Source organism: Phyllostomus discolor, chromosome 2, assembly GCF_004126475.2.
Source record: "Phyllostomus discolor isolate MPI-MPIP mPhyDis1 chromosome 2, mPhyDis1.pri.v3, whole genome shotgun sequence".
Taxonomy (NCBI): Eukaryota; Metazoa; Chordata; class Mammalia; order Chiroptera; family Phyllostomidae; genus Phyllostomus; species Phyllostomus discolor.
In genome coordinates, this window is record NC_040904.2 from 215,190,917 (window position 1) to 215,208,055 (window position 17,139).

A 17,139-nucleotide genomic window follows, 5' to 3' on the forward strand; every position below is an offset into this window, starting at 1 on the left:
GCATCTTCGTTGGTTTCCCCAGGATCGCATTTCCGGCGGAACTGCCCACAGCCACGTCCCCGTCTCAGGCTCTGCTTCCCGGGACACCAGACGGGACAGACGGGGGTCATTGGAGACAGAGAGATCACCCCAAACCGGCTCACGAGTCTGCAGAAATGTCATAAATGCTGCGGATGCTTACTAACGCAAAGTGGCGGCCCGAGGTGGTAACGGGGCCGTCCAGTGTGGAACTGTTTACATCACATTTGAATGAATTAAAAGGAAATAACATTTGAAATTCAGCTCCACTGAATGCGGTTCAAATGCTCAATAAGTCCTGTGCGTCCGGGGGCTGCCAGATCGGGCAGCTGGGCTAGAGAACGCCCCACCGTCACAGACAGGGCCCCGGGACAGTGCTGCTCTGGGCTGCCTGCTCACCGCCTGCGGCCCTGGCTGCGGCCCCGCAAGCAGGAAGCTACAGTCGGGGTGTTGGGTCTACTCTGCCTCCAGCACCTACCCCGGGGACCAGCCCAGAGCAGATACTGGGGGAGATCAGAGAGAGAGAGAGAAGGGAGTGGGGGAGGAGGCCGGCTTAGCCCCGGATACTGAGGGTGACTTCCTGCCAGCCAGAGGGACCAACACCCTTCTTCGCCACTTCCCTCTGAGCCCTCAGGCCACCCTCGGAGCTGTGGGCCTCGGAGGCTGAATCTGCCTGTCCACTGCCCAGCAGGCCTTGCCTGGACCCCCTGACGGGTCTCAGAGACCCAGGCCCCTTCTCTCCGGCTCCCAGCTCCTTCCACCTGGAGCAGTTTGGGACCTCAGGCCTCCGGGACCTGCGGAGACAGGGAAGAAAGGACGGAGCTGACAGGCGTCCATGACAGCGCAGGCCTGAGGGAGTGGGTGATGAGCCCAGGATGGGCAGCCAATGAGAGCTGGTGTTGACCGAGCGCAGACCGCATGCCCGGCACCGTGCTACGGTTGCTGTCTGATCTCACAGGGGAGGAAACCGAGGCCTGGGGAGGAGAAGCAGCTGCCCACGGGCCAAGACCAGTGAGCAGCAAGCCGGGGTCGCACCCAGGCAAGCAGCCCCCGTGCGAGCTTTCCGGCCTTCGCGTCTGCCGGGACAAGAGCGGGGTGTGCTGTGGGGCCAGAGCCATGCGGCGGTGCTTCCTTCCTGCCCTCCCGCGCCTCTGAGGCCTTGCCGTCACCCTCCAGCCACCGGTCCCCTGATCCCATCCCCTCTGCTGCAGGACCTTAACAGCCAAGAGGAGGTCAGGGCCACCACCAGCTGGTGGCCTCCGGTGCTGATTTCACACCAGAGCCCCACCCATGACGTCAGCACAGCCAGAGTGTCTTCCTTCACTGTCCCCCCGGGGGGACATAACCCAGCTCCTCTGCACAGTGCGGGGCGGGGGACTCGGCACGTCCCAGGTGCTCCCAGGAGCCCGGATGGAAAACATGACTCACTCCTTCCCCCAGCGTGGGATGGCTTTTCCATTGCTAATTCCCGAGGAATCCGGTGAAGTAGTGGAAAGACCAGGAGGGCGGGAGGCCTGGTTCCCTCCCTGGCCCTCTCGCCTTAGACGAGGGGCCCTAGGGCCTGAGTCTCCTCGGCAGTGGGTGGGGAGCCAGGGGCCGTGGTGCCGGGGGCCAGGCCTGTCCAACGCACCCAGACACCCCGGTGTCAGTGAGGCGCAGGAGGGAAGGACAGCGGCGGCGGACACGTGGGGCTTGTGGCCTTCCTGGGTTTTGTCTGCTTTCAAAAACGTGTCTTTGGAAGTGAAGGCCAGTCAACCGTGACTTCCCAATTTTATTAAAATCGTATTTTACCGTTACCAGTACAAAGAACTTGAGAACTCAAAGTGGGCCCCCTCCACTCTCCCCAGCCTCCTCCGGATGTCTCGGCTCGGTCCCTGGAGCAGCCAGGTGTTGCGCAAGCTGAGGGCGGGGAGGGTGGGCCTGGGGCCCCTGGGGCTCCCTGGGCTGGGCTGTTCCATCCTTGTCCACCCTGGCAGCTTTGGGCCATCGTCCCTGCCATCTTGTGGCCATTCTCCTGCCAGAATCAGATCAACCCTTTGCCATTGCTTCCTCCAGGAAGCCTTCCCTGACCCCCTCAGTCCTGCCCAGGACCTCTGCCAGGTGCCCTCTGGCCTCCTGCTGGTGCCCATGCTGAGAGCACCGGAGCCCTGACAGCCCACACGGCGCCCGTGAGACCCGCAGACCCCACAGCCGCAGGGACCTGGAGGCCAGGGCTGAGAAGTGGCCTTTGCCCTGAGGGCGGCAGGGGCCCTGCCTGCCCCCGCCTGTGCCTGCAGCTCAAGGGAAACAGCTCTTCACTCCCCGCCCCCTCCTCCCCAGCCCTGACCCCAGCCTCAGCCAGACTGGCTCCTGTCTTTCATTTTTCCTTTGCTGTTTCTAATCCAGCTGCCCCTGCCCCAGGACCTGATGGTGCAGAGAAACGCCAAGAAGCAGCGAAATTGCCTGAGGAAGGGCTTTTCCCAGAGCGCATGCTCCGTGTTCTTTTCCTTTTAGAATATTCCCTCCCCCTGGAGAGCCCCCTGCCCTTGGAGCACTCCCTCTGCCAGGAGTGCCCGCTGTGTCCTAAGAGATCCCTCTGTCCCCACGGGGTCCCTCTGCCTGGAGTGCTCGGCAGCACCCCCCCCCCACCCCGGGAGCCTTCCGGGGCCCCTCCACCATCTCATCGGCTCTCCTGGCGCACCCTGCCCCCCGCCCGCCCGGCGTTCTCCCTCGCACCCTCACCACATGCCCCCTTTCCTGTCCCCGCCCACCCTCCGCCTCCAGCCAGGCTCTGAGCCCCCACCCCAGGACAGTGACGGGGTCTCATGCTCTTTGGGGACTCTGTCCCGGTGTCCAGCCCAAAGCAGTCCTCGGTGGGTGAGGCAGCTGCTGGGGCCCAGCGAAGGCAGCTCAGGAGCGGTGCCCTCTGGTCCCGCCTTTGAGAAGCGGCTCCACGGAGCCGTTCCACAGTCCCCCACCCCCGCCCCCGTTCAGCCCCTGGGGAACCCCAGGCCTAGCAAGGGAGGGCCTTGCCCAGAGTCCCCCCGTGGGAACCTCGTGGGCCTGTCCAGGCCCTGTCCGGGGCAGAGTGGGGCCACAGTGCCCTGGTGGGAGCGGACACACGTGTGCACTCCCCGCACACACACACGCCCGCACACATACGTGCATGAGTACACACTCACATGCACACATGCACATATTTGTGCACTTGCACACAGGGGCCTCCCTCACGCTGGGCGTGTCCTCTGCCTCCGTGAGATGGGCAAGCAGGCGCCGGACCCCTTATCGGATGAGGACGCTGAGTCCCAGGGGGCAAGTGACCGGTCAGCGGCCGGTTTCAGGGCAGGGACACCAGGCTCTGCACCGGGGCTCCGCCTCCCATTTCGAATGTGTCCGATTCAGATGGACGGAAGGTGCCGGAACCCCTTGGTCAGGCGCGCGTGCAGAAGAACCGGCCTAGGCCTCCTGGGCGGCACGCGGGCTTTCTGGTGGGGACGGTGCGCGGCGGCCCCGGGCGCCCTCCTGCCTGCCCACGGCCTGGCCCAGCACAGCCTTTCTGGGCCCAGTGTAGCCACTTCCAATTCAGCGACGTGGAGAGGCCCCTCAGCTCTTTCCTCCGTGTAAGGCGACTTATGGGACTGATGGGATGCTGTTGACAAGCCGGTGTCCCTGCGGTGGGGACCCCCGAGAAAGCAGGGACTGGGCACAGCCAAGGACAACAGTACCAGAAGCCTTTTAAAGGGACACTAGTGACTGGTGTCGGTGACAAAAGGACATGCTTCTGCCCAGCAACAAAGGCAAGATGCTGGACTGCGGGGAGAAGGAATGCACCCCAGGAGGGGAAGGAGAAGGGGGCAGCCCCTCCCCTCCCCCGAAGCGCCGGTTCTCTCGGGGGTGAGGCTGTTACTGGGGCGACATTTATTTTGTTACTGGCCAATTACTGGATTTAAAAAAATAAAATAACGAATCAAAGAAAGGACAGCAGTCACCTAAAAGAACCTGGGATCTTTGGGACGCAGTCACACGGGCCAGGGGCGCAGGCGGGGTCGCCTCCGGGCCTCAGGTCAGCCCCGCCCGTGGGCCCGCATTGGCATTCCCCGCCGCGCCGCCGGGTGCGTGCCCGCGCCGGTCCCCTCCCGCGGCGCCGCGCGGGGACAGTGGCGCATTGTTCCCCGGGACACCCCGGGCGGCGCAGCGCCCTCGGGGCTTGGCGCGGCCCCGCCGTGATTTGCATTCGCTCCAGTCACAAAGGTTCAAGGTCAGGAGCGCCGGGCCGCCGAGCCCCTCCTGGCCCAGGCGCTATTCTTCGCCCCGGCGGCGGGAATTCCTCTCCTCCTGCGCCTGGGCCGCCCCTGCGCGTGAATGGCCGAGCGCCGCCGCCGTCTGAGGCGCTTTGTGTCTCGGCCCGGCCAGCTGGGCCCGCGAGGGACGTGCCAGCTCGGCCGGCGGCGCCCCCGCGCCAGCGCCCCTCGCCCATGTTAATCAGCCTGGCAGCGCGTCTGGGCCGGCGGCCCGGCTGGGAGCCCCCCACGTTCCCTGCCAGGAGCCCCCGAACCTACCCGCGAGGCCCCAAGTCCCCCGCCCCCACTCTCCAACCCTCTCTGCCAGGTGCCTTCCACCCCTCCTACCAGGAGTCCCCACCCCTGCTGCCAGGAGCCCCCCGCCCGTGGGAGAGTGGTTGGCCCCGGAGCCCAGCCGAGGACCCCGCTTCTGCCTCCTGCTCTGACTGGACCCCCGGACCGGCCCTCCCTTCTCCATCCGCTCCGCACCCACTGACCAGCTCCACCTGTGAGTGCCTCCTCCAGGAAGCTGCCAGCGACCCTGCCTCGCTCCCCCTCCCACCTGCCCGGATAAGGTGTTTGGTTCCAGCCCCAGGGCGGTAGGGAGCCACAGCAGGGCTCTGGTGGGGCCCAGCGCAGAGGCAGGGGAGCCCTCGTGTGTGCGCAAGAAAGGGTCCTCAGACATCTGGAATCCGCAGACTGGTCAAATTTCAAAGGGAATACTGCAGACCTACTGAAAATTGCCAACTTTCTTTTTTTCCATGTTGGAGCCTTTAGAATAATTATAATTTCCCTTTTTTGAGAGGATGTGTTTAAACCTACTTGTTTAGGAGGAAGACCATCCCAAGATAAAGGCCATTTCTTCATGCCCAGCAAACGTGGTGTCCTGCCTGGCTCGCCATGTCCTCCTGTTGTCCTCCCCTCCACACCCCCCCCCCCCCCCCCCCCCCACAGCTGCAACAGTCGTGCCGGCCAGGCCGTCCCGAGGAGGGGTCCCCCCATCCCCCATGGCATCCCTGCCTCGTTATACGGCAGCTTTTCTGACCCCTCTGGACCGCGTGGGTCCCCTGCCGGGTCCCCTGGCTCCACGGCACCTCTCTGACCTGGTAGCTGCCCGAGGCCGACGCAGGGTGCTGTGTCCCTAGCAGTGAGCGAACCAGGAAGATGGTCCTCGGGGTGCCTTGCAGCTGTGACAGGCCTCAGGGGGGACAAAGGGCAGATGCCCTTCCGTCCATCTGTCCCAGTGCGTCCGACGTGGAAGGAGCAGACGGGGGAACGTGCAGCGTCAGGGCGTTAGCCCCGTCCTGCCCCAGCCCCGTCCTGCCCCGGGCCAGCGAGCTCCCAGCACCGGACCCAGAGGGCAGCGCCTGTGCCCAGGCCTGGCGAGGCGTCCGAGACCGAGGCTCGTCCGCAGCAGTCCCAGTGGCAGGCCGGGCCGTGGACGTTTTGCCACCTGGAGGATGGCGCCGTCGGTGATCGCCACGAAAATTCTACACCCAGCCTGGGAGCCGGGGTCCCTCGGTGAACATTGACGGTCGCGTGGCCCTGAGGAGGCCTGAGGCCCAGAGGAAAACAGCTGCCCTCCCAGGTGGCAGGAAGGTGAACACTGTTGTTGGTTTTCCTCTCCTTTCTAATCCCCCTCCCTCAAGAACAAATTCCAAGCTTTTATTTTTTTCTTTTTGTTAAGCTTTTTTAGACTTCATTTATGTTTTAGAGAGAGGGTAAGGGAGGGAGAAAGAGAGGGAGAGAATCTTCATTGGTTGCCTCTCACACACTTTCCAACCAGGGACCTGGCCCACAACCTAGGCATGTGTCCCGACTGGGAATTGAACCGGCAATCTTTTTTGGTTTGCAGGCTGGCACTCAACCCACTGAGACACACCAGCCAGGGCAATTCCAAGCTTTTTCTCGATTCCAGACGATCACACACTTGATACCGGGGGGTCTGGACTAATTTCTAGCCGGCATGCCTCTTCACCTTGGTGCCGGCTGCTGGCTCCAAACGGGCCGTGCGGTCCTGCACTTGCTCCCCCTGAACAGGACAGACATCGCACTGGCAGCAAGCCCCGTGCTGGGCTATGAGGACCCCAAAGACTCAGGGCCTGGCTCTCCGGAAGCTCACGGCCCAGGGGGGCTGCGATGCAAGACTTGTTACCAAGGCTGGAACGGTTGGGTGCTGCAGGGGTGGCTTGCCATTGCCACAGGATCAATCCTGGAGAGCTTCTTGGAGGCGGTGGTAGCTGAGCTGAGACTTGTGCTGGTACGTGCGTAATAACATTAGCTACTTTGTTATTACAGCAGGAGGAAGGGCGGAAGCTGGGGAGGCAGTGCAGATGGGAAGAGCATCCTCTTCAGAGGGAACAGCACGTGGTGGGGGAAATGGGAGGCAGCGACGCGGAAAGCGTGGGGGAAGAGGCATGAGAGGTAAGCAGGCACATGGGGCATCAGAGGGTTTTAAGAAGGGTAGGGGCTGGCAGCAGTTAGGGAGGTGAGTGTCTGGGTGAGGGCTGTGGCCCGGGGGGTGGGGGGTGGGCTGATTATGAGTATGGGGCCTCGGAGGAAGGACAGCCAGGACTTTGTGTCTCTGGTGTCCCTGGCGGCTTTGCTCGCAGCCAGGATGCATGAATGTGCAGAGGGTGCCCCAAGGGGACCTCAGGTTTTCGGCTGAGCCCCTATGTGACTAGGCCAAGAGCAGTGGCCATGGCAGGGTCACACAAGACACCCTGTGTTGGCGTGATGGGGGTCCTGATAGAGGAGACTTCTGGGGTTGGGGTGGGCCCGGGTGGGATGGCTCCATGGAGCAGTCCTGCTTCACAGCGGAAAAGCGCCGAGACTGTTGACCCTACGATGGTGGACCGCCCTCCAAGCCCCGGTGAAGAGCCGGGTGGGCCTGGGGGCGAGTCGGAGGGCTCTGCCCACCCTGCCCTGGAGGCAGTCCAAACAGCCCACCAACAAACAAGCAGTGAAAAGAACTCAGTGGCCTCCAGGGGCAAGTAGCCATCAGCCTTCCCCAGGGTCAGGGGCCATGGGGCCAGGGCCACAGAGCTCAGAGTCAGGCCTCCCCTTGCCCCCCAGCCCCCCCCCCCTTTCAGGTTGTTGTGCGAAGTCGAAAACAGTGTGTCCCCAGCAGGCGCAGGAGCAGTGGGGGCCCTGCTGCGACAGGCCTCCTGCTGGGTAGAGCTGAGCCGTCTCTACCTAAAAACCACACCTTCACACACTCGCGGCTGCTGGTGCTGGAATACAGCGCTCACCCTTCCTGGAGGGCCAGCTGGCGGTGTGGTCAAGCGCCTTTAAAAAGCAAGCACTCTGCATTACAGTCGCTCTCCCAGGGGCTCCTGGAGGGAATTACCGGAGCTGGGCTGCGGGTGCTCACAGCAGCACATCGGAAATAACCCAGCCTGCCCGCGATGGGGGGCAAGGTGAAGGCTACCTAGGGGACCCCTGAGCCACAGATGCTCCTGCAGTTGTTAAAAGGTGGGCTATAGAGCCCTGGCCAGGTGGCTCCGTGGGTTACAGGAGCGTCGTCCTGTAATGGGAAGGTTGAGGGTTGGATTCCCAGTCAAGTCACATACCCAGGTGTTGGGTTCGATCCCCCGTCCCAGTGCCAGGGTTCGCAACGCCCCGCCACCACCGTCCGGAGGCGCACGAGCGACCCCCAGTCCTCCCCAGTCTGGCACAAACAGGAGGCAGACCGTCGGTGCTTCTCTCTTGCGGCAGGTGAATTGTTCATTGCGCATGCGTGAAGATGCAGCCATGAAACAGGAGGTGTGGCCGCCGGGTTTCAGGACGTACCGTGAGCAGAGGGGGAAGGCGGGGCGATAACGACGCACGTCTCCGAATGTCAGCCGCGTCCGCTCTGAGTTGGGATTCTCTGTATTTATTTTCTCATGGGCGCCTTTCTGCATTGGCAACATCGTTGACAATGAGCGCATATTGTGTTTGCAGTTAAGGAAAAGAGAGTCAAGTGTGTGTGTGTGTGTGTGTGTGTGTGTGTGTTTCAATGGCCCAGAAAGAAAAGACCAAGTTCAGATAAAAGATCCGCAGTGACTCACGGCTTCCTCAAAGCAGGTTTCTCTCTCGCAGCTTGGAAATTATTATGGAAAATGCTGGATGTGGGAGGTGTGGCTTGGCCCCTGTTTCCTCCGAGCAGGGCCCCCAAGAAGGGCTGTCCCTGACCGCCTGGGCAGGGTCACCCCCAGAGCTTGCTACACATGCAGGCTTCTTCTCACCCAATGGGCATCTGAGAGAAGTCTTTCCCCCAACAGAGATGTCTTTTTGTCAGTGTGGTATCCATAACATTAAATGTACCACGTACTATTTCAGCAGCATTAAATACAGATAAACACAGTCACCTATTTGTAATCAGCACCACTCTGTTCCCCAACTTTTCCATCATCTCAAACTGAAGCTCTGTACCCATTAAACACTAACTCCCCATTCTTTTTTAAAATGAGATTTTGTTTATTTTTAGAGAGAGGGGAATGAAGGGAGAAAGAGAGGGAGAGAAACATCCATCTGTTGCCTCTTGCACGCCCCCAATTGGAGACCTGGCCCACAACCCAGGCATGGGACCTGACCAGGATTTGAACCAGTGATCTTTTGGTTTGCAGGCCAGCGATCAATCCACTGTGCCACACCAGCCAGGGGTGACTCCTCATTCTTCCCTCCCTCCTACCCCTGATAACCACCATTCTACTTTTGGCCTCTGTGATTTTTTTTAAAAGATTTTATTTATTTATTTTTAGAGAGGGAAGGGAGGGGGGGAGAGAGAGAGAGAGAGAGAAAGAGAGAGAGAGAGAGAGAGAGAAACATCAATGTGCAACTGCTGGGGGCCGTGGCCTGCAACCCAGGTATGTGGCCTGACTTGGAATCGAACCTGCGACACTTTGGTTCGCAGCCCGAGCTCAATCCACTGAGCTATGCCAGCCAGGGTGGCCTCTGTGAATTTGAATTGGACTAATGTAGGTACTTCATATAAGTGGGATCATTTGATATTTATCTTTTTGTGTCTAGTTTATCCCACTTAGCGTAATGTTTTCAGGATCCATCCATGTCGTAGTATGTTGTAGCAAGGAATTTCATTCATTTTAAAGGCTGAATAATATTCCATTTTATGTATAGGCTGCATTTTGTTTACTCGTCTGTTGATGGACGTTTGACTTATTTCTGCCCTTTGTGCATTGTGAATAATTCTACTCTGAACCTGGATGCATAACTCCCTGTTGAAGTTCCTGCTTTCGTTCTTTCAGACGCCCAGCTAGGAGTGGAATTGTTGAGTTGTGTGATAACTCTGTGTTTAGTTTTTCGAGGAACTGCCATCCTGTTTTCCACAGCGGCTGCACCATTTTGCATACCCATTAACAATGCACCAGGGTTCTCACTTCTTTACATCCTCAGCAATGCTTATTGTTTTGTGTATTGTTAATAGCCTTCTTCATAGGCGTGAGGTGGTATTTCATTGTGGTTTTGATTTGCATTTTCTTAATGATCAGTGATGTTGAGCATCTTTTCATGTGTTTATTGGCCATTTGTATACCATCTTTGGAGAAATGTCCATTTAAGTCCTTTGCCCTCTTTTTAATTGGATTTCTCATTAAGCTGAGTTCTTTATATAATTTGATTACGAGATAATTTTTTGTGTTCTTGGGTCATATCCTTTGTTAAAACATTTATTTATTTTTATATTTGGGAAACATAAAGAAGAGGAGACAGGAAGTGTTAGTGATTATATTCTTCGACTCAGCAACTCCACACCTACGGATTTATAAGGGATTTTCATGAACGTGCACAAGTGTTTAGCTACAAGGATGTGCACCGTGAAAGGACAGAAAAAATGGAAACTGGGACCATGCATGTCCAATCACAGCAAACAGGTTAAGACGCTGACCCACCAATGCTGGGCTGTGTGATTACATTGTAGGTGACATTGTTACTTACATTGTAAGTAACACTGTAGGTGAGCGCTTGTCGATGTGGGGACATTTGTAACATAGCCACACACAAAAGCAGAATGTTGCAAAACACGGTGTATAGTACGATACCATTTTTATTTCAAAGGTGTAATTGTGTAAAAAAGGAAAATGTATGGCATTGCAGTCATAATGTTAATAAAAATCTATTTACAAAAAAAGACTCAAGACCAGAGCCCACTCTGAGCTGACGGCTGTGAGATTCCGAAAGATTTCTCATTTTTATGTGTCCACGCCTACGTTTTCCAAATTGTCCACTGCCTGGTTATCTGGTTGGGGAGGAGGAAAAAATAATTATCAAACTTTAAAACATGATGGTCTAAAGTAACAAAAATGTGCATTAGATAAAATTTAACTGAAATGTCTCTGGTACGCCAGCAAAGGCCACGCAGGTCAAGACAGAGAGCCCGGGACACGGAAACGAGGCAACGCGGCGGCGTGGGCCGCACAGAGCTCCGCCCCTAGCACCGCAGTGCCTTCCCGGGGCTCCTGGGCCACCAGCCCGGGCGACCCCCCTCCCCCCGCCTATGGCCGCTAAGGCTCCGCCCGGATCCCGCCCCTTGGACTGCGACATTACGTCCGCACGCCCGCCGCCCAGGCATTGGAGACCGCTGCCAGACGCCCCGCCCCTAGGGAGAACAGGCCACGCCCAGAGTCACGCCACCCCCGCTTCCCTCTCGGGCTCCCGCGCTGCGCTCCAGCGGCTTGCCCGGGCTTCCGGAGCCAAGCGCGCAGAGGCCCCGCCCCGGGGCACGTAAGGCCTCTCCCGGCCCCGCCCCCTCGCCGCCACGCTGCGTCCGCGCCGCCTGGCTTCCGGAGCGGGACGGAAGGGCGGGCGGCCTGCAAGGTCAAGGCTCCCGAGCGCTGCCGCGGAAGGGCGCGGCTCCGGGAAGAGGTCCTGCGCGCACTTCCTCCTGTCTTCCTCATTCCTTCCCCCCCCCCCACTCCCGCCCCCAGGTGCGCGGGTGCGTGCGGGGGCAGCCTTGGAGATCTCACAGGCGGGGGCGGGGGAGGGTTCAGAAATCCCAGAGGGACGGGCCAGTGGGTCCCCCGGGACGCGCGCCCTAGGCCTGCTCGTCCCGGAAAAAAGGCGGGAGGATCAAAGCGCGGTGTGCGGGACTGGCCCTTCCCAGTGGCAGGCGGGACGCGAGGCTCCCTTTCTGCCTCGGTGACCGCTGTCATCCTCTCTTTTCGGCGAGGAAGCCAGGCCCAGGGAGCCAGGTCTGTCCTGGCTCCTTCCGCCTTTGGCAGTGACTGGGGCCTAAGCTGCAAGTTCGAGTCCCGCCTCAAAGAAGTTGGAAGTCCCAGAAATCGTTTATTGAAACCCAGTGCCAGGCAGGCCTGGGACGCATGCCCTGTGTCATCTCGTCACTCCCTAGAGCAGCTTCATTGAGTCACCTCTCCCGGCGCGGGGCCCGAGATTGGCGCCGGCTTGTCCAGGGCCACTCCAGAGCAGGGGCGCACAGCCTGCGCTTGGCGCCAGATCCCTGATTCTGCGCCCCCACTTTTACACTCAGCGCTGACCTGGTGATGTGATGGCAATTTCCTTTCGGTGGGCCAGCTGGCCGCCAGCTCTGTTCCTCACCTTAGAGCGCTGCTGCTTCATCCTCCCCCCTGCCAGAGTTAAACCCCTCTGCTCACTCTCAGGGTGCCCAGCATCCACGGGCTCTACCCCCGGGAGCTTGGAAATCTGTGCCCAGTTAGCACCCACCTTTCCATTACCCAGGGTCCCTCTGCTCCAGTGACGGGAAAAGACACCCTGCATGCAGCATCTGACAAGAGGCAAAGTGGGTGAGCCCAGGATGGCACGTGGGCCAAGCCGGTGCGCAGGGCCGGGAAGTGCGTGCGAGCACCCCAGGGCATCACACACAGAGACACGCACAGATCCTGCTGAAGAAACCAAACCCCAGCTACCCGGAGGCCCCCTGCCCCTCTCCTCTCCACCCACCGCCTCCCTGGGAGGCACCCGGGAGGCACTTGGGCTCTCCACGTGGCTTCCCAGGTTGGTATGAGAAGGTCAGGTGATGCTGGATGCTGGCAGCAGTCAGGGCACAAGGCCTTGACCAGGCCGGCTCCCGGCCAGCACAGTGTGCCCACAGCGGTCCAGATTTTCCAGCCTCCAACGTACCTCGGAGAGGAAGCTGCACATTTGATTTTTTTTTCTTGGCTCCATATTAAAGAACAAAGCATGGGAACTGGATAGGCCCCTCTGTAAACAGAAAACACATGTTTTCTGCAAGAATGGGCTCTTCCTTTCCTGGTTTCTTCTTGCGTGGACAAAGGCCTCCTGAGGCCTCCTGGCTTTAAGAGCAAGGAGGCCTGAGACCCAGGACCGAGAGGAGGTGATTCTTCTTAGGTCCAACTCAGGGGACAACACCGCTTTCTTAAATGCAGGAAGGAACAGACTGGACTTTTAATGGGGCCGCTCAGTCGTGGGGTGGGGCTGGGGTGTGGTCCCAGGAAGGAAGCCCCCCAGGACCCTGGCAGGACTTGAGAGTCATCTCGTGTTCCCCCTGAGCCAGCTTCCTTGGGACGGGCTAACCACACACGGGGCACAGACCTCTCTAATGTCTGCAGAGGGCTGTGTGACCTCAGGAAGGTTCTTAACCTCTCTGGGCCTTTGGGTTCTCATCTGTAACATGGGGATACCAATCTCTGCTTGTTGAGGATTACTTAAGACCCGGGGGTAGCCCTGTCAGACTCAGAGGAGCCAATGAGTGAGAATCAATCAAACTTCCTTCAATGCTGAGCTATTGTCACAGCCCCGGAGTGGCCTCGGAGACCCCTACAAACACCTAGCCCCCCCCACACACACTCCAAGGAGCACGTCTACATCCCCCGTCCTCTTCTGGGCGCTGGACCCGTGCCAGGGCTCAGCCCCCCCAGACTGGCTGCGGCTCTTCTCCGAGAGCAGCGACTCGGGCCGGATCACTCTTTTGTGTCGCCCAGCAGCCTGACCTTTGTCCTCTAGGGGAGAGTTGGTTTGGGAGATAACATGACGTCCTCAGGGCCAAGTCTGCTGAGCAGGTGTGTGGAAGCGAAGCTGGGGCCTATGTGGCTCCTGGCTCAGCTCCGAGGGGGTCTGGGGGGAGCGTGTGCATCCAGTTGTCTAGACGGGCCTCCACTGGTGTTGGTGGGCGTGAGTGCCAGTGCGTGTGCAAATAAAAACACACACAGTCACACATGCCCCAGCTGGGCGGGTGAACGAGAGCACAGCCAGGCTAGTTAACACGAGGCCGCCTTTTGTTGGCCGGCCCACGATTTGATTTTCACGGAAATCTTTGTGGGAAAATTCCGAGTGTTTCGGACGCGGGCAACTGTGTGAGAGTGAGGCAGGAGGCTGCCCTGGGAGAGTGCCGGCCTGGGAGGCTGGTTTCCTCCCGCCTGTCCCCCTCAACCGCTGTGTGGCCCCCGGCCGGTCACCTCAGCCCTCGGCCTTCCCACCTGGACGGTGGGGGCCGCAGTGCCCACCCTCCTTCACAGGAGGGGCAGATGCAGAAGAGTGGGCCGCTCAGCGGGGCGTCGGCACGAGGACAGTCCGGGCAGCGTCATGTGTAACAGCAAAACCTCAGAAGGGACTGTGTGTGCCACACCAGTGACAGGCGCTGTAACCCACCTGTGGGAGGGGCTGCTCCGTGGCTTTTGGGGCTCCAGGCCCACAGTCACAGGCCACGCCCACTGGGTGGCCAGGCCTCAGCCTGGGCCAGTGATGATGCTGGTTAGAATTTTTTTAAAAATTAGCATTCACTAACCTCTACTCACCATAGCCAAACCACCAGAAACAACCCAACTGTCTGCCAGCAGAGAAGCAGGTGAAGAGAGCTAGCCATATAGAATGGGATATTATAAATCAATACCAAAGGCAGTATTGATTAGCTCAGTCCCGGGATGCATGTCAGTTTTGCGGGACGGGTGTTCACGCTCGGACCCCATGTGATACAGGTAAGACTAGGGCAGAGATGGGGTTCGGACTGCGGGGCCCTGGGGCCTGGGCAGGGGACTGCCCGCAGGGGCCGTGGGGGACATTAGGGGTGGGGTGGGTGTTTTCTTTCTTGATTGTGGTGGTGCTTACAGAGTGTGTCTGTTCGTCACATCGTCACAACTCACCTGACAGCACCAGGGAAAGGGACCGCGCCAGGAAATTATTCCTCAATGAAGTTGATCTGCAAACTGAATTGGTGTTTACACTTTATTTTCAAATCCTGTAGGGGATACTATTTAATGGCGTGCAACGCTCGCAAGGCACCGGGAAGACGGTGAAGCAGCCGAGAGCGTGGTCACGCGCACACAGCACCTCCACGCACGCGACTCGGAGACGGTGCCAGAGGGACTTCCAGCCACACGTACCCAGTAATTATCTCGTGGCTAATTTTTTTTTCTTTTCTGTGCTTTTCTGTACTTCCACATGTTCTCTAGCAAGCACTTTTCTTTTTATAAACAGGTGAAATAAAGACAAACGTATCTCTTTTCCTTTATTCCAGCCAGCGGGAGACTCTCACCCGGGCTCTAGGACAGGGTGGCCAGGGCACCGGGTCCAGCCAGAGAGGCCTGCCCGGCGGGGGCAGCGGGCCATGGGGGTGCATGGGGCAGGCTCCTTCCCAGCCCGTTTCTGTGGTTTCTGTGTGGGGTCAGTCTCAGGGGCTGCCATGCCCGCTGGGCCAGCTTGGGGGTCCCGTTTGGAGGGACACGACCTTGGGCCCCGTGCAGGCCTCCGGAGGGTGCCAGCCTCCCGCCTGCCCCAGTGGAGGGGTGGTGCACGGGATCTTTCTCTTCCGGAGGAGACCCCCTTGGGGAGACTGGCCGGGGCTGGGGGTCTGAGGGGTGGGCAGACCCCATGCACTCCTGAGCTACAGCACACCATGGCCCTGTGGGGTTGGGGCTACCCTTACCACCACCACCCTCTCCAGATCCGGGGACACTGAGAGAAGGGACTGGCTCGGACCCACTGACTGAGCTGGCAGCCGCTGAAGCTAAGCCTTGCCCCCGGGCCTGGGTTCTCCCGCCTGCCAGTGTCGGTTCCGGGGGTGCGGAGCTCAGGTGGCTCACTAGGGGAGTGTGGGTGGGGGGCTCCGGGCCGTATCTCTCCTCCACCTGCCGTCTGCTGTGGTGGGTTCTGGCGCGACGGACAGCCTGTGGCACACCCAGGGCGCCCGTCCGCTGGGGTCAGCGCTTACACAGAGTGATCTTCTCTGAGGACAGGGCTCTGCCCACCCATTCGGAGCTGCTGGGAGCCCTGCATCGGACCCCTGCCGCTGGCCCCCTCTCTCCGGCCAGTTGGCCTCGAAAGGCCACTGTGCAGGAGACCCGACAGGGGCGGTCTCCTTCCCCCGCCCCCGGCCGAGCAGATTCTACAGCAGACTGCGGAAATTAAAAATAAGAGCTCCAAACTGTTAAAATACATTTTTTAAACCAAGACATAAATGGGAAAGATCAGGCAGCAGCAAGTTAAGGAGACGGGTGACGTGGGGTTCTCGTCGCCGGTGCTTCCGTGATGGTGGGGCGTCGTGCATGTGTGTGGTCCTTGTAAACAGGTGGCTCAGGCCGAGGGTCGTACCTGCGTGCGATGCTGCTGGCCAGGGGTGGCCGCTTGAGACTAGTTCGTGACCCAGGGGTCACCAGTCCTGCTCAGAGGCTCCAGCGGGCCTCACCAGCATTTCCATTTAAAAACAAGTCAATGATGTAAGAGAAGAAAATTGTAAAAATGTAACGTGTGTGCACGCCTCTTTTGGTCGCTGTAAAGGAGCCAGGCTGCCGTGGGACTGGCCGAAGGCTCTGAAGGGAGGGGCTGAGAGGGAAATGCTTGCTCCCCCCCTCTCCCTCCCTTGGTGTTCCAGGGTTTTCTGTCACGGCGGGCATTGCTCGCATACTTAGACGAGATACAACATACTAATATTAAATGTAGTCCTTCTGTACCTGAGCCTTCACGTTAGGTGACAGCCGTGACGATCCAGAGGACTCTGAGCCTGGTGTGTGCCAGGTCGCTCCACCCTCCTGGCTCCTCCGAGGACCCCACAGGCAGGAGCTGTCCCCCCCCCCCGCCCCCCGCACTTGGGAACCGAGGCCCGAGACGGCTGAGCATGGATGCCCCTGACTCAGAGCTGCGTTATTTCCAGAACAACATCGGCCTCTTCAGGGTGCACGTTTCCCCTAAAGGCAGCGATCTTCGATTAAACTATTTTTATCTTGTGTACGTGGACTCTGGAATTATCTCCGCGAGCGGAATCTAGGAAACAATATATGCATAAATCATTTTTTTAAGCTTTACAATCTGGTTACGCAATGGTCAGTCAAAGTAAGTTTCAGCTACGCAATTTTCAGGGCCCGGGGCAAAATGAAAAAGCAGGTCCCCTCGTTGGGGAAGGGCTAGAAATGTTGAGACAGGGCCAGCAGGGACACCGGTGACCATGGCGGGGACAGAAGCACGTGGCTGTGAGCTTCTGAAAGGGGTGTGGTCCCCGGGCTCCCTCTCGTCCCGGAAATAAAGCAGAGGCAGCTCGGGGGTGGAAGCCTGGGGAGGACGCCATGGGAGCCAGCAGGCAGGCCTCCCTTCCTGGGCAAGGGCCGGGTCCCCCTGACGGGCTCCCCTCTGCAAAGAGGGGGGACACTTCTCACATGTGCTCATGAAGTGTCACCCCCAGCACCCAGAGTCTGGGAGCTGCAGGGGCCCTGCTGGGGCAGGCGTGGCCTCCCGGTCCCGGTCTTGAGAGAAAGATGAGCTGACGTCTGAGCTTTCTCCTGTGGAGACACGGTCAGCACCCTCATCCCACCCCCTGCGGGAGAGCACCCGCCGGCAAGGGGACTGTCCCCCAGGCGAGGCCCGTGTGGGCACCGGGGATGCGGGCCTCTGCAGGTGAGCTGGCCGGACCGGCATCCGAGGCTTCGAACACCAGCTC

The 17,139-nt window shown here is 59.4% G+C and overlaps 1 long non-coding RNA gene across 1 annotated transcript; it reads right to left on the reverse strand.

The window, feature by feature from the left end:
- Window positions 1-10,423: 10,423 nt before the first annotated feature.
- Window positions 10,424-16,193, reverse strand: LOC118499206. The gene is made up of 3 exons (XR_004901730.1): window positions 16,160-16,193; window positions 13,863-13,961; window positions 10,424-10,515 (listed from the first exon to the last, which is right to left on the reverse strand). It is a non-coding gene; the product is annotated as an uncharacterized LOC118499206 (long non-coding RNA).
- Between the last annotated feature and the right edge of the window lie 946 nt (window positions 16,194-17,139).